Source organism: Corvus kubaryi, unplaced genomic scaffold, assembly GCF_017639235.1.
Source record: "Corvus kubaryi isolate FWS band 111438036 unplaced genomic scaffold, C.kubaryi_AGA036_p1.0 37354, whole genome shotgun sequence".
Taxonomy (NCBI): domain Eukaryota; kingdom Metazoa; phylum Chordata; class Aves; order Passeriformes; family Corvidae; genus Corvus; species Corvus kubaryi.
Window position 1 is genome coordinate 15815347 of NW_024581116.1, and position 18952 is coordinate 15834298.

At 37.3% G+C, this 18952-nt stretch overlaps 1 long non-coding RNA gene across 1 annotated transcript in view; it reads right to left on the reverse strand.

Moving 5' to 3' along the window:
• Positions 1-3685: 3685 nt before the first annotated feature.
• Positions 3686-18952, reverse strand: part of LOC121667030 — a 35502-nt gene continuing 20235 nt past the window's right edge. Inside the window, exons 2-3 of the long non-coding RNA XR_006016892.1 lie at positions 6733-6839; positions 3686-3793 (exon numbers count right to left, since the gene is read on the reverse strand). This is a non-coding gene — a long non-coding RNA (uncharacterized LOC121667030). The remainder of the gene's footprint in view (positions 3794-6732; positions 6840-18952) is intronic.

Here is an 18952-nt window from a genome sequence, read left to right on the forward strand (position 1 = left end):
AGTTCAGGGTGGTCTATAGATTTGTAGAAAATCAGTGTACAATTAATTACCCTTATAATTTTCCAAATGTGGATTGAGCTGCTGCTGCCCCTACATGCCACTGGTCACTAAGCAGGGAAAGGAAAATCATCTCGAACAGGTAAATGTAACCTTTCAGAATGTTTTTATCCTAGATCAATATCAACTGCATGACTCACATCTATCATGTCTATAATTCATCTTTACACAGAAGTCAATCACAGATTAAGTCAGACACAAACCCTCCAAATTAGGATTTTGTGGACTTTGATCTAAAGGTCCTGGAATGCACTTCTGAAAAAAAAAAACCAGATTAATTTAACCTGGCTGGATTATGGGTGAACAGATGAATTTCGCCTGAAACCCTATGAAATGAGCAACCTGTCTAAAAATACTGCTTTTCCTCCTCTTTACCAGGATACAGACTGTATCCTCAGAGTGGTGTGCAGAGATGCCATACAAAATGATGCTGATCTGATGCCATACCCAGTACAAACACAGGCCTCCTGTAAAAAATTGAGTACTTCAGACTGGTAAGGAACGTTTTATGCAAGTGTATATGAGATTTGCATTTTCACCATTTCTGTCAGATTACAAGGAATTCTGCAGGGAATAGTGAGTCAAATCCTACTTTTGTAACAGGCAGAATCTATTTATTTCACCAGTCTTCACAGGCAAGACTACACCCTACAAATTAGTGATTTCAGTGACCTGTGTAAATTTAAGAGTGCCTTCAGGTCAGTAACCCTGCATGTCGTAGACATATGTAAAGCACAGTTCATTCATGCCTAAAACTTGCAGTCTAAACCCGGATCCAATTAGTAATAGCTAAAAGGATTTACTTCTCCAGCTTTTAAAGAAAACGGAACTGAATTTAAAAAATTAAGAGTAACAGGAGTAGTAAAAACACAAAATAAAATCTGTGGTTAATACTGTTCTTCAGGGTGCAAATCAAATAGAAAGAATAAAAAAAAACCCCAGGAAATTAGAAACATTTGGTGCAAATTCAGTTCAGCCCCCTTTTACACAAATCATTAATTATATACCAAGAGATTACTTTACTCAAAGGATCACAGTCTCAAATACCAGACTGGACTGGAGATTTTCACTTAACCAGCACACATGTAATATTTGGTTTTACTTCAACGCTGACTTGTGGCCTCTTCTTCCTGTGCCCTATTCCAAATATAAAATTATTGAAGCAGTTACCTATGTATTAGCAAGCAGAATTTTCCCAAAAAGTCAGGAATAAAACGGATTAGCTTTTACAACTATGTACATAAAGTACAGTAATGTTACAATGTAGGGTATCAACATAATCACAAAATCTGGCATGCAGCATCTTGTTGACACTCAAGGTGACCACCAAGAAGTTGGAAAAGTTGAAGTCTACAACAGCACATTTCTGTACCTTAATTTAACTCTTGACTTGAAAATGCTGGGAAATTCACCATTAAAGGTTCCTCTTACTTTTTTGTTGATATAATGTGCATTTAGTGGCCACAGAGAAGGGGGCTTGGGAATCTAGTGTCCTTTTACGAATTTCTGAAGCTCTTAACCTTCAGTTTTCTATGAAGGAACACCAATGATCCAGTCCCTTTGCTCTTGGGAAATTTTTGTAATCAAAATGGGCCAGACTTCACTCCATAGGAATCTGCCCAAATCTTTCATCTGGATTTGTTGCTAGTGCTAAAATAAAGAGGGAGATTAGCCTAAGGCAGACACCTGGTGTGGAAAATTCAAGTCCACATTCCAGTATGAACAAAAATATTATAAGCTATGAAAACCAGAATTTTATTGTAGGAACAATCAGACTCTTTTAATACTTCTACCTTTTAAATACAACTAATGGAAAATAAGGTATTCAGGCTCCAGTTATTAGCAGATAAAATTTGGCCCAGTTAGAAAAAATCCTAGCTGAGTTTTCATGTCTTTCTGCACCAGATGTTTTTAAAGAAAGAAGAGTGGATTCTATTTTAAATAAGAATGGCAGAAGTAATTAGGTAAGTATCTTTAGCCCATGGAATCACAAACTGATTCAGTTTCAATTGAAGGATAAATACAACTAATTCTATAAGAAGCTTCACAGTGTGCAGGGGGAAACTTAACAGGACATCACTAAGATGGTAAGAACTTTGTTGGTAAAGTCAGCTAAATATATTGGAAGGAGACACTGTTATCTCTGTTAACCTAGGGCACAAATGATCTCAAAATCGTGGTTTATGTGATGATTAAAGTTTAGCTGAATCCAGGTGTGCATGGATTAATTTCTATTCCCATCAGATTTTTGATATAGGGAGAAATTATAGGAAAAATTATAAAAAAGAGTTAACCAGCAAAGAAAACTACATCTTGGGAGGCCAGAAAGCGAAGGGATAAAGTGAGAATTTCCAGCAGTCAAGCTGAATTAGACCTTCCAAAGGAAATGAAAACAAGCAGTAAAAGGTTATTTACCAACATAAATAAAACAAGAGAAGTTGAGCTAGTAAGCAGTGCCAGTGGATCAGAGATTAAGACTTTATAGGTACTGAAGCTAACTGAATATTTGACTTCAGGCTTCAGGATGGTAACTGTGACAAAATCAACATGGATAATGAGTAGGAGAATTGGAAAAATATATTAACACCATGAACTTGGAAATAAAAATCAAATCATAACAACAGATTATTTCTGTCACTGAATATAAATTACTGAAAAACCTCAAATCTAAAAATGCAAATATGATAACAAAACTATGTCTTCAGAGGGAACAGAGATTTTACTTTGCTCTGTAAGAATTGAATTGCAGCATCAATCTTCAATTTATTTAGTTTGGGTCTCCAAATAGCTGTTAAATCATAAGACCTTTCCTTCTTTGAAAAGCCAAAAGAGTCAGTACAATAGAATGATATATTACAAATGTAGATTAGAAATTCTTTCTCTTTTTGTGCATTACTGCACTACATTATTCTTGAAATACAGTTTTAAATTGTGTTGAATTGAAATAAAACCAGAATTTTGTCTTGCTTTTATTCATGGGAATTCTATTTTAATGCCTGTGTCACTAATAGTACGTGAAAAGAATTATAATAAGGAATTTTACCTGTCTAATATCAATGTGAAATGTTTTGGATTTTTTTGAAACAAGTTGAATTTTCAAGAGATATGAATTTAACAAACCAAGTCATAATTTTTTGCTGGTGACCTTGGCACCATAGGAATATTAATTAACCTAAGAAATTTTTAAAAAATGATAGCTAATGATCAGTAATGGGTTTCTTGTTTGGACGTAAACAGAAGAATTGTAATATTTCAATTCCTGTTGGTATTCACAATGAATTTTGATGGTGGAAATGAAATGCCATCAAAATTATTTTTCTACTAGAACCCAATAAAGATGGGAGAGATTGATCTGTATTTAATAAAAAAGTAGAGGAAAACTAATATTGCCAACTATAAAAACTAAAACTAGTGTTTACTGCACAGACATACAAACAAGTAAACATTAGCTGCTGTTACAAGAGTAATTTGTCTGAGAAATTTACTCTGTTCCCTTTTCCCAGATGTGTTTTCTGCAAACCCTTCTCTACCAAAAAAGATATTAAGCAAATTCTAGAGGAAAAAAAAAAGCACCAGAAAACACTATACTATTGTTTAAGCATAAAAAATATTAAAGTTACCTGTAAAATTGCAGCTACAGGGAATTGTGTTGATGTGCAAAGTGATGTATTTAAAAGATAGTGAATGTCAAATTAAGCACATGATGATGGACCAGCTAGAAAAGTAAAACTGTTTCCTGATGGAGACATAATTGCATGAAAGGTACAGTTAATTCACTGATATACAGCATCACACATGATAAATGCTCCCTGCTGTGAAATAGACATACTTTCCGAGAAAAAAGTACATTCAAAATCATCTGGGAAGAGGGAGGGGTATTTACCATAGTCTTCATTTATTAAATATCTCAAGTCCTTACAGTGAACTATAAGAAAGATAACACAACATATTTCTGTTTATATTGCTATAAACAGAATGAAGTTACCACTAGAGTTGGAATAAGATTAAATCTGTCCAGGACTACATATCAGCCTCAATCCAGCCATCTACCTTGCAAATTTAAACTATGTGTGTACAGAAATACACACACAATTAAAAGTGTTGAAATTATAAAACAGTCAAATAATAGTCAAAAAACAATAAAACAGCCAAAACCTCTACACTGTTCTGGAGTAATTTCCAGTTTGGAGTCTCCTAGAATCAATAAATTTATTTATATCTCAAACAAATCAGATATGACTATGCAAAATGGAACACTGCATTTGCTGCTGCTTCAGAAAAGATGCAGATATAAAATCTGCTGGATGGGAATTATTGCTGATTTTAGACTTCCACAGGTCTTAAAATTGAGGTGCCTAAATGTTCATAAGAACAGTTTCTGAGATGAAAGGTGAAAGATGTACAACCAAGCAATTTGCAAATGTTACAGCAACGTGAAAACACAGCTCAACAAGCTGGTGTGCTCCTCATTCAAAGAACATACAAACTAGCTGTTGAGAAGTCAGTTCTTTCAGAAATTAGGATCTAACCTCAGTAAAATTGGTTTATTGTTGTTGTTAAATGCAGCCCTGCTGAACAGTACATTCAATGCAGAAGCAGTAACTCAGAAGTCAAGCACCTTACTTCCTAAGGAGGAAATACACCATTGGCATAACTGTGGCCAGTCAAGGCTGTCTTTATTGCTGTGCCTAGGGTGAAAAAGCTTCTACAGTCCCATATTTTGGCTTTCTTAAAACTTATCATTGTGGTGTGAATGCTGGAGAGAAACAGGCAGTGTTGTGAAGACTCCCCAAAGAAGACAAGTTTTCAAAGTAAAATCCTGAGGCAAAGCTTTTAGGGTAATATTATGTAAATAAGTAATAAGACTGACTGAGGTTTCAGCAATAGTGCTCTGTGATTTTGCTTTGAAAGTTTTTGCTTTTTGGAGTTCACTGCAACCTCATTATGTTTTGCTGGCACTTTCTCCAGGAAAAGCAACAGCTGCATAATACTGATAAAACTTAAGAAGGCCAACATGCGTGATTGTGGCTGGTGTTCCAGTCTAAGTCAACCATATGTAAAAGCTCTAACCTGGCAATGTTTGCTGTCAGTAAATCTCAAATTCTATCTTGTAATGTAAAATGTAGTTATATAAGAATAATCATCCATAAGAGCAAATTGCTACAGAAAAAAATGGTTTAAAATATTATTCCTTAATTAGTTATACCACTATTATCATCACCTACCTTCTATCAATACTGACTGAATTTGAAATCATGTCAAGGGAGTTGACAATGAAGAAAAATTTTTAATGCATCAATTATTTTTTTAGTGTCCACAGAAATAAATAGATGACACTTATAAAGCTCCTTTGAATATATAACAATACATAAAAAAATGTGTTGTGACATGAAATGTTTAATCATTTATAAAATCATTGATAATCCTGGTAATATTCAATATTGAAACAAAATATGCTCCAGGCCACAAAATATAATTCCCGGCCACAGTAGTCTTCTTTAAATTGAATGATTTAAACTAAAACACAAAGTATTTTTTTTTATTCCTTGCTGAATCTGCAGATTATAAAAATCATATTCTCCAATTGATTTAACCTCCTAAATTTTTATAGATAGAGAAGAAGAAAGTCAAAAAGTCCAGTCATGTACTAGCATTGTCTTATTAAAAATGCTAGGGTAAGTCCAGAATTTCTCCCATTCTCAAGATAGAAGAAAAATTAAGAGTATGATAAGAAATACAGAATGGAGAGACACAAAGTGGTAAGTTTTCTCCATGTGTCATTGGCCTGTGGAAACTCACTGGTTCTAAGAGTTCAACAGAAGTGAAAATGTATTTTTCACATTTAATTACCATGCACAACTATGACTAAAGGAAATAAAAATATAGGAAAGGACACGAAGCCTTTGTCTCCAAATGTAAATCAATCTCTAATTGAAAAAGGCCTCTTGCCTGTAGTTACAGTACTGACTGCATTTTCACCCACTGTGAGAAGTATCCTTGTGTATAATATCAAAAAGAGATCAGTATTATTCCATACTGATTTAGAATAAAGTCCATAGCATCTGGGATCTTTGAACCTTTGCAAGTTAGATCCTAACTGTACAAAGTTTTTGTGCAAAAATACTGGTGGTGTCTGTGTTATTTTGAGTCAGCAGGAATATCAGTTTTCAGACAGGACTGCTAAAGCTTTATATTTGGACCATAAGAAGACATCATGAGGTCTTACATTTGAGTTTAGATATCTAGTTATGATTGTTAAAAAATCTGGTAAAACCAGAAAAATAAAAATCTCAAGTGTAGCTTCAAAAATACTGAAGGCAGAGAAACCTATTTCAATAGGTTCAATAGTTTGAACTATTGCAAACAGGTTTTTTTGAGTTGAACTTAATAGGTCTTTTCTTCAAGGTAATTACTTTTTCAGGGTTGCTGTCAAGTATTTCAGGTTTGCTGAATGCTTAAACCTAATCTCTGCACTAAAAGGAGAATTCCTATGTCTTCAAGGGTTTGCTTTGTAGTAGATAAGTGTGATATATAATCCTCCCATACTCTGATCTCTCCTCCTGTTGTGTGATTTTTTTCTACATTGTATTTATAGACAGGCCTGATGAAGCATAGTCACATAATGCAGCATCCCAGCTCCAGTGATCAAGTACAAATACTCCACAGAAGTCTTACTTGGGAGATGCAGAAAGGAGAGGCTCCAAAATCACATATTTCCAAATTTTCAGGCTCCAAAATTATATATTTCCAATTTCTCTGCAGCTTAGCCATCCACTCAGAGCCTGAAAGAAACCCCAAAATTTAATAAATCATACAAAATATTGATCAGACTCATGAGCAATTTGGGTAGTTCTGAAATCCTTGCTAATAAACTTTCCATGGCAGGGAATTCACCACTTAATTACATGTTTTATACAAAAAAAAAGCACCCCATTTATCAGCCTTAAATTTTCTACTTCTTTAGTTTTAGTAAACATCCCATTGATGTTAGTTTTCAGAAAAAAATTGCCATATTTTGTTGTTATCCTATTAATTACTGACTTTCTTTCTAAAGTTTATGATTACAACTGCTTTATTTTCTTCCTTCTTCTGTGAACCCCCTTTATACTGCATACACACTTCTCAGAAGAGCTGTATTTCCAGTCTTTCCTTCAGTCTTGGAGGTCCAATGCAGTGTGAATCAGCAATAGCTCTATTTTCACAGAAAATATATTTGTGCTCTAATGTTGATAGAAGAATAAAATTAAGATATGAACTATTGCCATCCATGGGATTAAAGTTTCTAGAACAAATAGGTGGGAGATGCTGGAAATTCTGAATCACATTTCTCTCCAAGAAAATGTGCAAGAGACTTGTCTTTCCCTCAATGTCCTTTGCTGGTTACAGATGTGGCTTCCATATTTCTGCTGCTTTTGAGACACTGAGGTCAGATATGTTACAGATACCCAATGGTGTTAAAGTGTTCTGAAGACAAAATTCTTTTACAAATTGCTAACTTTGAACACAAAAGAGACTTGTCCTAACCATTTCTAGACAGTGCACAATGAGATATCTAAATAGACAATGATCTTTAAAGGATAAAAATCCCTCTCAAGATAAATGTGATTGAGGGGTTTTTGGGATGAATAAAGTACATAAGGTTAATAAAGTATGCAGACTTTCAAGTGGATTTGATTCAACAAAAACCTTTTTCAGCATTACTAGCATTCTTGAATGTAAATCTCCATAAAAATAATGCAACTTGGGAAACAGACAAAGCTCACGTTTGCTACATTTCTGATTTGTTGTTGAGCTGGTTTTGCTGGACAAGTGCACCCTTACTGAGGGAGTTTGTGTACTGCAGTGTAGCTTTGTGCAGGTGTCAGGGCTGGCTGTAAGTCTGCTGCCTATAGAACTGGAAGAAGCCTTTTGCTGGTTCCTGATTCCTGGCCAGCTCTTAGCTGTCTACATGGCACTGCGGTGTGTAATACAGACAGAGCTAATACAAATAATGGCCCTTTTTTCCTATCTTTCCAAAGCTTCCACTAGACCAGGTTGGTCAGGACCTATTCAACCTGTCCTTGAATACTTACAGGGATGGGGCATCCACAACTACTCTGGACAGCCTTTTCCAGTGGCTCACGACCCTCTGAGTAAAAATCTTCTTCATCTAATAAAAATTTCCCCTCTTTAAGTCTAAAATTGTTCCCCCTTGTCCTATCACTAACTGCCCATGTAAAAAGTCACTCTCCATCTTTTTTATAATCTCCATTTAACTACTGAAAGGCTGCAATTAGGTCTCCCCAGAGTCTTCTCTGGCTCTTCTCCAGATTTGTTTGGTATGACCCTGTAGAAATCATAATTTGATTTCATAATAGAATGACTCTCAGGAACAAGATTGAATTACAAGATTTCTTAAAGTTCTTTAACAGTTCTGCTATGATTGCAGGTGGTCTTAGGGGATTTTAAATGGAAGTGGCTGTAGCTACACAGAGCTGTAGTTACCTTCTCTCAATCAAGCCTTCTCTGTATCCAAGCTAATACCACATTAAGTAATTTTGAGGCCAGTTTATTTAAACCACAGCAGTCAAAACAGCCAAAGTTAAATCAACATACACCCCTTCTCCATCTGCTTTAAGAATGTCTACACAAAAGATTAGAATGCCTACACAAAAGATTGCTTATGTGCCTGAGACAGGTCCATTTTTTACAACTGTATCAGCTAGCCTAATAAGAGATTTTATTTCTCTCTAAAAACCTTGCAGGTTACTTAGCAGCAGCTTATATATAAGTTGTTCTGTGACCAGTGTAATTAATGAAGTAGATGTTCAGCACAGCTTGGATTTCAGAGTGATCTCAGATGTGGATTCTCTGATAACCAATAAAGGATGAATTCAAGCCCTGTTTCCTGTATGCAGCAGCCCACCTTTCCCAACACTGCTGGAATTTACTGCATTTAAGATCTCTACCTCCATCTCTAAATTTAGCTTCAATCTACAGCCAAGCACAAAAGCTGGTGGCATAAAGACACAGATAAATGTCACAAAAATTCTTTTGAAATGATGTATGTATGGAACATGTCTGGTTTTAGTCTGAGGACTTTGGCATGACAAACAGAACATGGAATCCACTGACAATCTTTTGGTCATTTAGTCAGTGCTTTTTCTGTGTGTACTTCTGTGGTGGGGTGGGCCTTGGCTGGATGCCAGCTGCCCACCAAAGCCTCTCTGTCACTCCTTTCCTCAGCTGGGCAGAGGAGAGGAAATGTAACAAAAGTCTTGTAAGTTGAGATTAGGGCAGGGGGAGATCACTCACCAGTGACCATCATGGGTAAAACAGACTCAAGTTGGGGAAACTTGTTTCATTTATAACCAAAGAAATCAAAGTAGGCTTATGGGAAATAAAACCAAATCTTAAAACAACTTCCCCCTTCCCTCCGTTCTTCCCAAACTAAACTTCACCCCTTATTTTCTTTACCTCCCTCCCCACACCCTTCCACTGGGAAGGAACCTTATGTTCAGTTTATCGCACAATGCCTCTGCTGCTCCTTCCTCCTCAGGAGGAGGACTCCTCACACTCTTCCTCTGCTCCAGCATGGGTCCCTCAAATGGTGTGCAGTCCTTCAGGAACAGCTGGTCCAGCATGAGTCCCTCACAGGGTCACAAGTCCTGCCAGCAAACTGCTCCAGCGTGGGCTCCTCTCTCCTTGGGGCCACAGGTCCCACCAGGATCCTGGTCCAGCACAGGCTTCCCACAGGGTTACAGCCTCCTTTGGGCATCCACCTGCTCTGACATGGGGTCCTCCACGGGCTGCAGGATCTCTGCTCCACTGTGGACCTCCATGGGTTGCAGGGGCACAGCTGCCTCACCACAGGCTGTAGGGGAATCTCAGCTCCAGTGCCTGGAGCATCTCCTCATTCTGCTCTGACCTTGGTGTCTGCAGGACTGCTTCTCTCACACATTCTCACTTCTCTCTCAGCTGCACAGGGGATTTTTTCCCCATTCTTAAGTATATTATCCCAGAGGTGCTACCACCGTTGTTGATGGGCTTGGTTTTTGCTTGGCTTGAAGCCAGCCAGAGTTGGCTCTGTCAGACATGGTGGGAAGCTTCTAACAGAAGCCACCCCTGTAGCCACCATGCTATTAAAACCTTCCCATGAAAACCCAATACAATTTACCAAGGAGGGAAAAGCTCTTTGTGTTCATGAGCTAGAATAACTGAAAATAGACCAAAATTCAGAGAAAAAGGCAAGGATGGAATGTCTGGGATGGGAAGGATTTATTCATGTTTGCATCTTTCAGCATATTTGGTGTTGTGATTTAACCCCAGCAGGCAGCCAAGTTTCACACAGCCCTCACTCACCCCACCCGCTTGGATGGGGAAAAAGAATCAGAATAGTAAAAGTGAAGAAAAAAAACAACCTCATGGGTTGAGATATAGTCTAATAATTGAAATAAAAATACAAATAGTAATATTAATAATAAATATCATACAAATAGAAATGATAATAAATTAAAGTGAAATAAAAATAACAGAAAAATTAAACCCAAGAAAGACAATCCATGCAAATGAAAACAGCTGCTCACCACCAACCAACTCATGCCCAGTCAGTCCCTGAAGAGTGGTTCCCCCAGTTTTATATGCTGAGCATAATTCTGTGTGTTATGGGGTATCCCTTGGATCAGTTGAGGTCAGCTGTCCTGACTTCATCCCCTTCCCACATTTTGTGAACCCCCAGCCTCCTAACTGGTGGGGTGGGGGGAGGAGCAGAAAAGCCCTTGACTCTGTGGTAGTACTGCTCAGCAGTAGGCAAAACATCTTTTTATTACCAACACTGTTTCCATCACAAATCCAAAACACAGACCCATACTAGTGACTGAAGAAAATACACTGTTTTTCAGCAGTGTATTTCAAACAATAGTCACTCTATATGGTCAAAATATCAGAGAGAATGTTAACTGAGAGCAGCCCGGACAGAAGATACAGATTAGCCCACAGAAGTTTGAACTCTAAATGCCGAAGGTTGTCCTTACAGGGCACATTATGCTGCAGTTTAGCCCTAGTCTTTTTTCTGTAGCTGCTACTGAGCCACTACTGCCATATCTTCACCTAAATTTAGATCTTATCTGGAATTAGTAGCATCCTCACCTTGTTAAGTCAAACCACAGAACTGTGTTTATTTATCTCTTCTATTTCTGTGAGATAGGTTTCTCTAGGCAGTGGAGACAAATGCACCTTCAGGGGACAGTAGACACTTCACCTCAAGTGGAGGAGGAGGTTCTGGTCAATTCTGCTGCCGGCTGAAAAGGTGATATCAGACCCTGGGTGCCCTTTTTCACTTTTACAGAAAGGAAGCCAGTGGCTACTTCATATGTGAAGTGCTGCTGTTGATTTTAATTTCTGCTTGGGAATGACCAGAAGCACTTGAACAGATTTTAGGGGCACCTTCAAAGCATCTCCTTCTAGCTGTGACACAGTGCACACTGTGGAGGAGAACCCATCAGCAGAGTTGCCCACTGCAAGGTCCCGGGTAGGAGATACTTTAGTGCACCATAAGCATGTTGCCAGTTTAAATCTCATGTGAGTAATGACACAATCCTGCCACTCACTACAGCGTGACATGGCAGATAGACTTAAAAAAAAAAAAAATAGGCTGGCTATTTTTATGCATCACCTTTTCCTCAACAGACCCGATAACTGACACAAATAGCCTTAGAAATATTTTTAGGACTGACTCAAAAAGCAGAATACCTGCAATTACTTCTGGTGTTATTCGGCAGTTATCTGATGAAAAAACAGAAGAGACACAAAGAGCTAACACTGAAATAGCAGCTCTTAAACCTTACAAGTGAACCTATGAAGTATTTTGAACCAATGTCTTCCACTTTTTATATTATTTCATCTAACTCCTTACTCTATATAGAGGGGCTTTTTCCTCAGACACGTTTTCCTTTCAAGTCACTTTGATTCCTTGTGGAAGCATCTGCCAACTGACTGTATGAAGTCTGGGAAGACTACTTGGGTAGTCTGAGTTAAACCTGATGGAGCAGACACCACATTTTTAAAAGGGCAAGAAAAGCATTTGGGGCACTGAGACTGGAAGTTTCAGTAGCTTGAAAATGCCTACATAAGTCAAAATCAATCACCCAGCACAAATGACAGTATTAATCACTACATGGCCACCAGAAATAAAACTGTATCTACTTTTTTTGGTAGAATTACTCAATTTCAGGTTTCTTTATTAGAATAGTTTTTCACAAGTCCCAGTGACATCTGCATAAGTACACAACTGAGCTGTCCAGCAGGGAAGGTTTTGAGGTGGCTTTCTTATTATTTATTTTTTACCCTGTCAATTCTGTTAAAAACTTCACAAAAAATGTTTGTACCTATCCTGAAAATATACTGAGTGAACACTGGTTCTCCTGCAAGATACATCTCAACAGTGATCCGGTGAGAAATATCCTAATATAAATCAAAAAGAGTTCTTTGTGTCTGTACCCTCTAATGAGAAAAAGATTCAAGAGAGATTTTCTATGGATCTGTGCCATCATCAAATATACAAAAGCAAGTTATAGTGGCACTGATGAGTAACCTCTGCTCCTTCCTATAGCAAAGTAGTGCCAAATTCATTAATAAAAAATAACAATGGAGAGAGTGGAAGAGTAATGTTTTGAAACAGCTACTGACAGATGATTTTTCTCCACTGCAAATCTCTCAGCAGCATATTTTCCCCAGTTTCACTGATTTTGCAATGATAAGAGCAATAAGACTGATAAGGAAGCCAACTTGTTTTAGAGCTATGAATTTCACTGAGTTGTGTTTTGAGGCTGTTGAAATCCTCAAGGAAGTCCCTCATGTATTCCTAAAGTTAAGGACAATTCAACCTGAATGAACCTGACTTGAAGTCATGATTTTTGTTTTATTAAGTACTACTTTAGTACATACATCCATCTATACATATATATATATATAAAAATACATATACATACTCAACATGCATATACAGAAATGCGTATTTTTTTGTGTGTGTATGTACAAATATATTTCTGTATATGAAATGTAAATAACTTATGAGTATAAAAAATTAAGATAATAAAAATTTGGTAAAATAATAACTTATAGTGTTCTCAGAAACTGTTAAGTAGCAGACAACAATGCATTAATTAATATTCCCAATGGACATTAAGAATGTTTCATGATGAGTGAAACTTTTCAGGGATAATATCAGTGAACCATTTATCTAAGATTTTTGCAACTACAGGGAATTACAAATTCCATGCCAAAGTAATATGGAGGGAAATGCTGATATAAGAAAAGATCAGCTGATAGCCCAATAACAATTTTAAAAATCAAGATGACTGTACACTGTTCACTCTACATTACCTTCTGGAAAATCCTATTCTCTACACTTAAATTTTCCTGTATTTTTAGTGACTACCTAAAGAAGAGTTTAATGGTACTTTTTATTTTTCTCAGACTAAGGGTTTTAGAGAGAAAACTTCTTCACAAATCACGAGAACAGTGCCAGACACATTTACTGTATGTGATAGCCACATGATGAGCACTGTAGGCAGAAATAGAATTAATTACAGTGAATTCAGCATTTCAGCTATAGCTTTCCTTGGAACTAGCTAGAAACTTCTTTTTTTAATGCAATATTATATAAAATTAAATTTGGTTGTGTGATGGGAAATGTAAACCACGACTACTCTACCAAAAAGAAAGGTACAAAAATTAGAATTACTGTATCATATATAACACTGATACATTTCATTAAAAACATAGTATCTCAAAGACCTGATGTAATGAAATGTTGCAGTGCATGTAGCAGTGGACACTGCAGCAGAGCATTGGTGGACAGGCCTCCAGAACACAGAGGTCTCATTCTCACCCCTGGGTTAGAGCGAGTTCCCATGTGCCTAACGGTTCATAGTTTACATGTTTTAAGTTTATTGGTTCAGGAGTTCTCCACCCAGTTTTATGTATAAGTTCATGTTTATGTATTTCCCCTAGTTGCTTATGTATTAGTTCTGGAAAGTTCTCCCTTCTTCAATGCGCCATTGGCCTACTCCTGCAATTCCCTCCCTTAAGTTATCCCTATTGGATAGTCCTCTGTTATCTCCTCCTCCTCCTCAGTTGATCCCCATTGGTTGTTTCCCTTTGTTCCACCCCTGTATAAAATGCTGTGCTTTCCCTTTTTTCCTGGTCTTTGTCCCTGGACCCTCCAGCAGCAATAAACCAGCTGGAGCCTACACAGAGACCCCTCTCTCATCCTTTGTCTCTGCCGATGCTTTTACTCCACCTCTGTTTGGGGCTCACTCCTTGCGAAGGAGCCAGCTTTCCCTGCAAGCTGCAGCTGACAGCTTTCCCTGCAAGCTGCAGCCAACCCCTGCCTGCTGCAGCTGACAGCTTTCCCTCCTTGCTGTAGCTGACAGCTTTCCCTGCAAGCTGCAGCCAACCCCTGCCTGCAGCAGCAGAAGCCGAGGATGTCTGCAGCTGGACGCTGTGCTGCCTTGGGCAGCCCAACAGTGTCAACAAAAGACCAGAAAAAATAAGTCTTTGTTTTCAACTGTTGATTTAAAACAGTAATCTGGTAGTTTTGTTCTTCATCGAAATAGAACAGCTTCTGCACTATTTACTAACCTGGACCTGGATAAATATTTGTGAGCTTTTATTATGTGTATTGTGTTTCAGAGTGTCTGTTACTGCCCCATTAAACAAATTGCTACTTCTGAGTACAACAGCAAAATTAAATAGGGTTCCTGTCAAAAGTCATTTATCTGTCACACATGCTTCATAACTGGTTTTGCAATTGCTACAGCCATGAAGTTAAGGTTTCTTTTTAATATGGTATATACCCTTGATGCTGCTATAATTAGAATACTGATTTTACACCATCGAGGAAGGTACTATAATTCTTATTGATTTCAATGAGTAAATTAAAAAGACATATTATTGTTGTAGTAGGTCTCTGAAATGCCTAAAAATACAGTAAAATTCTTGATATAGAAACAGTATGGCAGCTATAAAGAGTTATAAAATCAGTCTAAAATATTAACTATTAATTTAAAGAGGTTGAAGAATTACCTAATAGTGCCCAATAATTATCTTTTCTCCCTCCCTTTTCCTTTCCTCCTAAAGCAGGCTTTTTTTTTTTCTTTTAAATACAGACAAGCACACATAGAAAAGGTGTAATCTCAAGGGAAAAAAAAAAAAAAAGTAGGACCAAAAATATCTTTCTCCCTGTATAATTCACATTAAAAAAAAAAGGCAATACAACACTCTGGTAAAGAAACAAAGAGATATTAACACTAAAAAAGGAGTGCATTAAAGGCTTCTGAACTTCAGTTATCCCCTAGTTAAGTCTTACAATGCCCACAAAACACACAGAGATCTTCAAGTTAGTGCAGGTTCTCAAGACTTTTTCCTCTGTAAGAAGTCATACTGGCTGTTGATGGAAATAAGGATCTACTGACATCTGGGCCTAAACCAGAAAAAAATATAATGAAACTAAACCAACACTAAGCACCAGACTTATGAAGGCTCTCAGGTAGTCTGACAGGGAGCTGCATGCTAGCTAAAAAGGGGCCCAGAGGTCTAGCCACAGTCCCGTCCATGCCACAGCAGTCACACACCCACAGGTAAAGCAGGCTGACGGAGTTGAGCACCTCACCCAAGGGAGCTTCCCTCTAAGCTGGTGGAGTAAGCGCACAGTAGTAGAGACAAAAAAGTAAAGAGAGGGGACTCTCCGTATATGTTCATGCAGGCTTACTCCAGTGAAATCACAGGGGCAAAGAGACAAATTGGTAGGAGGATCCAGGGGTCTTATACTGGGTACAGAATAGGCGGGGAGAGGGATCACAGCCAATGGGGTAAGGGCAAGTAGGTGGATTGACAGCAAGGGAACCAATGGGAACAACACATAGGAGGGACTTAGGGAAGGATCCAATGGGGCAAAGAGGAACAAAGAACTTTCTAGAATTAATACATATTAAAGAAGTGAAATGAATATACATAACTTCATACATAAAACGGGGAGGGGAAAAACATTAACCAATTGGGAGAAAATATGCAAAAGGAAGAACAAGGGAATCATGGGTTCTCACCATGACCGTAAGTTACGTGCTAAACTTGGGTTGCTGACCACCACAGCTGGTTGTTTGATGTCTCCTCAGGAGACAAAATGGTTGGAGCCACTTGTACCGCCACAGTAGTCAAAACCAGGTCTAAATGGACCTCTAACTGCTAAACATAAGGAAAGGATTTTCATGGGAGTATGTCTTACCATAAGGGCCTTTCTTGATTATTTTCTGTACTAAAGGTTTCATATGGTATAAAAATACTTGTAAATAATACAACTGCATCTGATTTTTAAATATATTTCAACATGATTGAGTTGAAGAAGACACATCCAAGCTGAATTTTTTAATGCGTAATCGTTGGTATTAATAGTTCAGTACAAAAATTGTGTGCTTTTATGGTTGAATAGTGTACAGTGAATGCTGGAGAGAACTCATGAACCAAGCCTAGGATCAGACACTTCACAAACAAGAACTGTGTATTCAGGAATCCTAATGAATTCAGCAGTCCTAATAAACTCAGGAGTCATTCTCTATTCAGGATCCCTGTTCAGAAACCCTAATTGAATGAATGAAACTCTGTGTGTCTATGTGCAGGAGTAAAGGGAGCTGCTTATGTGGACATCTTTCATTCTTTCATTCATGACATCTGTGTACACATCATACAGGTCCAAATCAATTTATATTATTTCCTGTAATAGTCCTAGGATTATTCCAGGTTAAATTGATTTCACAGTCAGTTCCTCACTAAAGTGGTGTGTCTGTTCCTCATAAACAAACATCACAGGAATAAATTTATTCCAAATTTTATTTTATACCTTTCAAAAATGTTAGCATATTCTAGTTCTGAAAACAAATATAATGTGACTTTAGGAAAAAACCTACTGCAGACCTTTTACCTGCTTAGGGTAAAGAACTCAAGACAAGTATTGCTAGTGAAGGCAATACCGTGAGTTCCTGCAAGAATAAGAGCTAATTGATGTTGAATTCATTAATGACACAGAAGTTCCTCTCTGATAATATGTAAAATTCAGTGTCAGAATGCCCTGAGGTCATGTGCCACTGGTAGATGAAACATTTAGAAATTGTCTCATGCATCTTTTGCTATTACTTGTACATTTACAGAAATACTGGCCTTTTTTCCTTCTCCCTATTTATCTTCCAACACTTCTCAGTGCTCCACTTTCTTGACATGCTAGGAGTTAAACGTCCTTTATTTACTCGCTGTGCATTCTGGTTGTGAGGGTAATGATTGCTTTAGTGGACTGGAAGACTTTGCTGGGTTGCTGCCTTCAACAATGATTCTCAATCTCTCTTTTCATTTTTCTTCCCATTTCTAATTATACATTACTGGACTCAAGTTACTATTAAAAGGCTGGTATCTCATGTTATTGTGGTAGAAATAAAAAAGCTTGCGATTTCTTGCCTCCAGAACAACTTGATATAATTATAGGCTTATAATTCATAGCTACTGATATAATATCTTTGCCTTTTCATGTTGTCTTCATACATGCAGATTTGTATTTGGGAGGCATATACTCACAGCTTTAATAGGCGGGGTGGAGGAGTTGAATATTCTTCATATTATATACTAAAAGAAATTTCCAGCTGTTAGCATTATGTGAGTTCTTGGGCTCTCTCATGTGATTGTATCATGCTGAATTTATTTTTGGAAAAACTTCTACTTTAGGGTCTTCTTGGTGTACAAAATGACTAAGTGGTAATATTAGCCAAAATCTTGCTGTAGTGAACTATTTCCCTAAACTTCAGGTAAAGAGTATCATGTAATTTGTAATGCTAACCACAGCATTGAGTGCAAATAGTAGTCAGCTATTACCAGCCATAATTGGTGCACCTTTCATCTCCTGTCAAGCAGAGTGGTACTGATTAGGACCAAAAGACAGCTATCAGCTCTCTCATTTCCGGACTCAAACAAAAGGAAAAGAGGTGCCTGTCTGAGCTGATAGCTTTTGGCCCTTTGATCAGGTCCTACCAGAAGTCACCCAGTCACAGTAACCTGATTTCTCATCAATGGGCTACGGTCTTTGATGTAGGTAGGGTGCTACTGCAAATTGCATTTATGAAGGGAAAGCAGCAGGACATAATCAAGGAATACAGTTACTGATTCACATGGAAAGGTTGCTTTGGCATCCTACTTTCTTTGAGGGAGGTAGTAAATAAGTTCTACTAATATTATTGAGAAGATATTCCTATAAACCACTAGCAACATGGCCCTTCAGAAGTTTGTGTTTGCCTTCTCCGGTGTAACAGGAACTTAGGCATGGTTCAGTGTTTATGAAAGATCCAAGCAAAATAACAGAAAATCAAATTTACTATTGATGGATGGGGAAAAATTTCCGTGCTTGGAAAGAAAGCGTATTTGGAAAATTCTACCTCTAAGTAGTTAGGCAAACAAAGTATATTTCAGAAAAAGACTTTTCAAGTTTTGCTTTCTTCCACCATAAATCTGCAATATCAAGTATGGACATGCAAAATGTGTATCAATCCTTTTTTTATTTTATGAAGCATTTTCCCAGGAATTACTCTCTAGTGTTGATATCACTGTTAGAGTGGGGTACAGAAACAATGTCATCATACTTTCAGGAAGATGCTAAACAAGGTTTTAGATGATGCAGCTAACAGTTGGAGTAAGTACTATGAAATCACCCATATTCCATCATTATATGGAGAATATTGATATAAAAATTCAAAAGTCTTCCTCTCAATTTCTCATAAAAATTCTATAAATTTAATGTAACAGCTGTTATTGTCCTCCTGATAAATAGATACTCTATTTCGTGGGGAAAAAAATCTGCTTCAGAATGGAAGAGTACTGC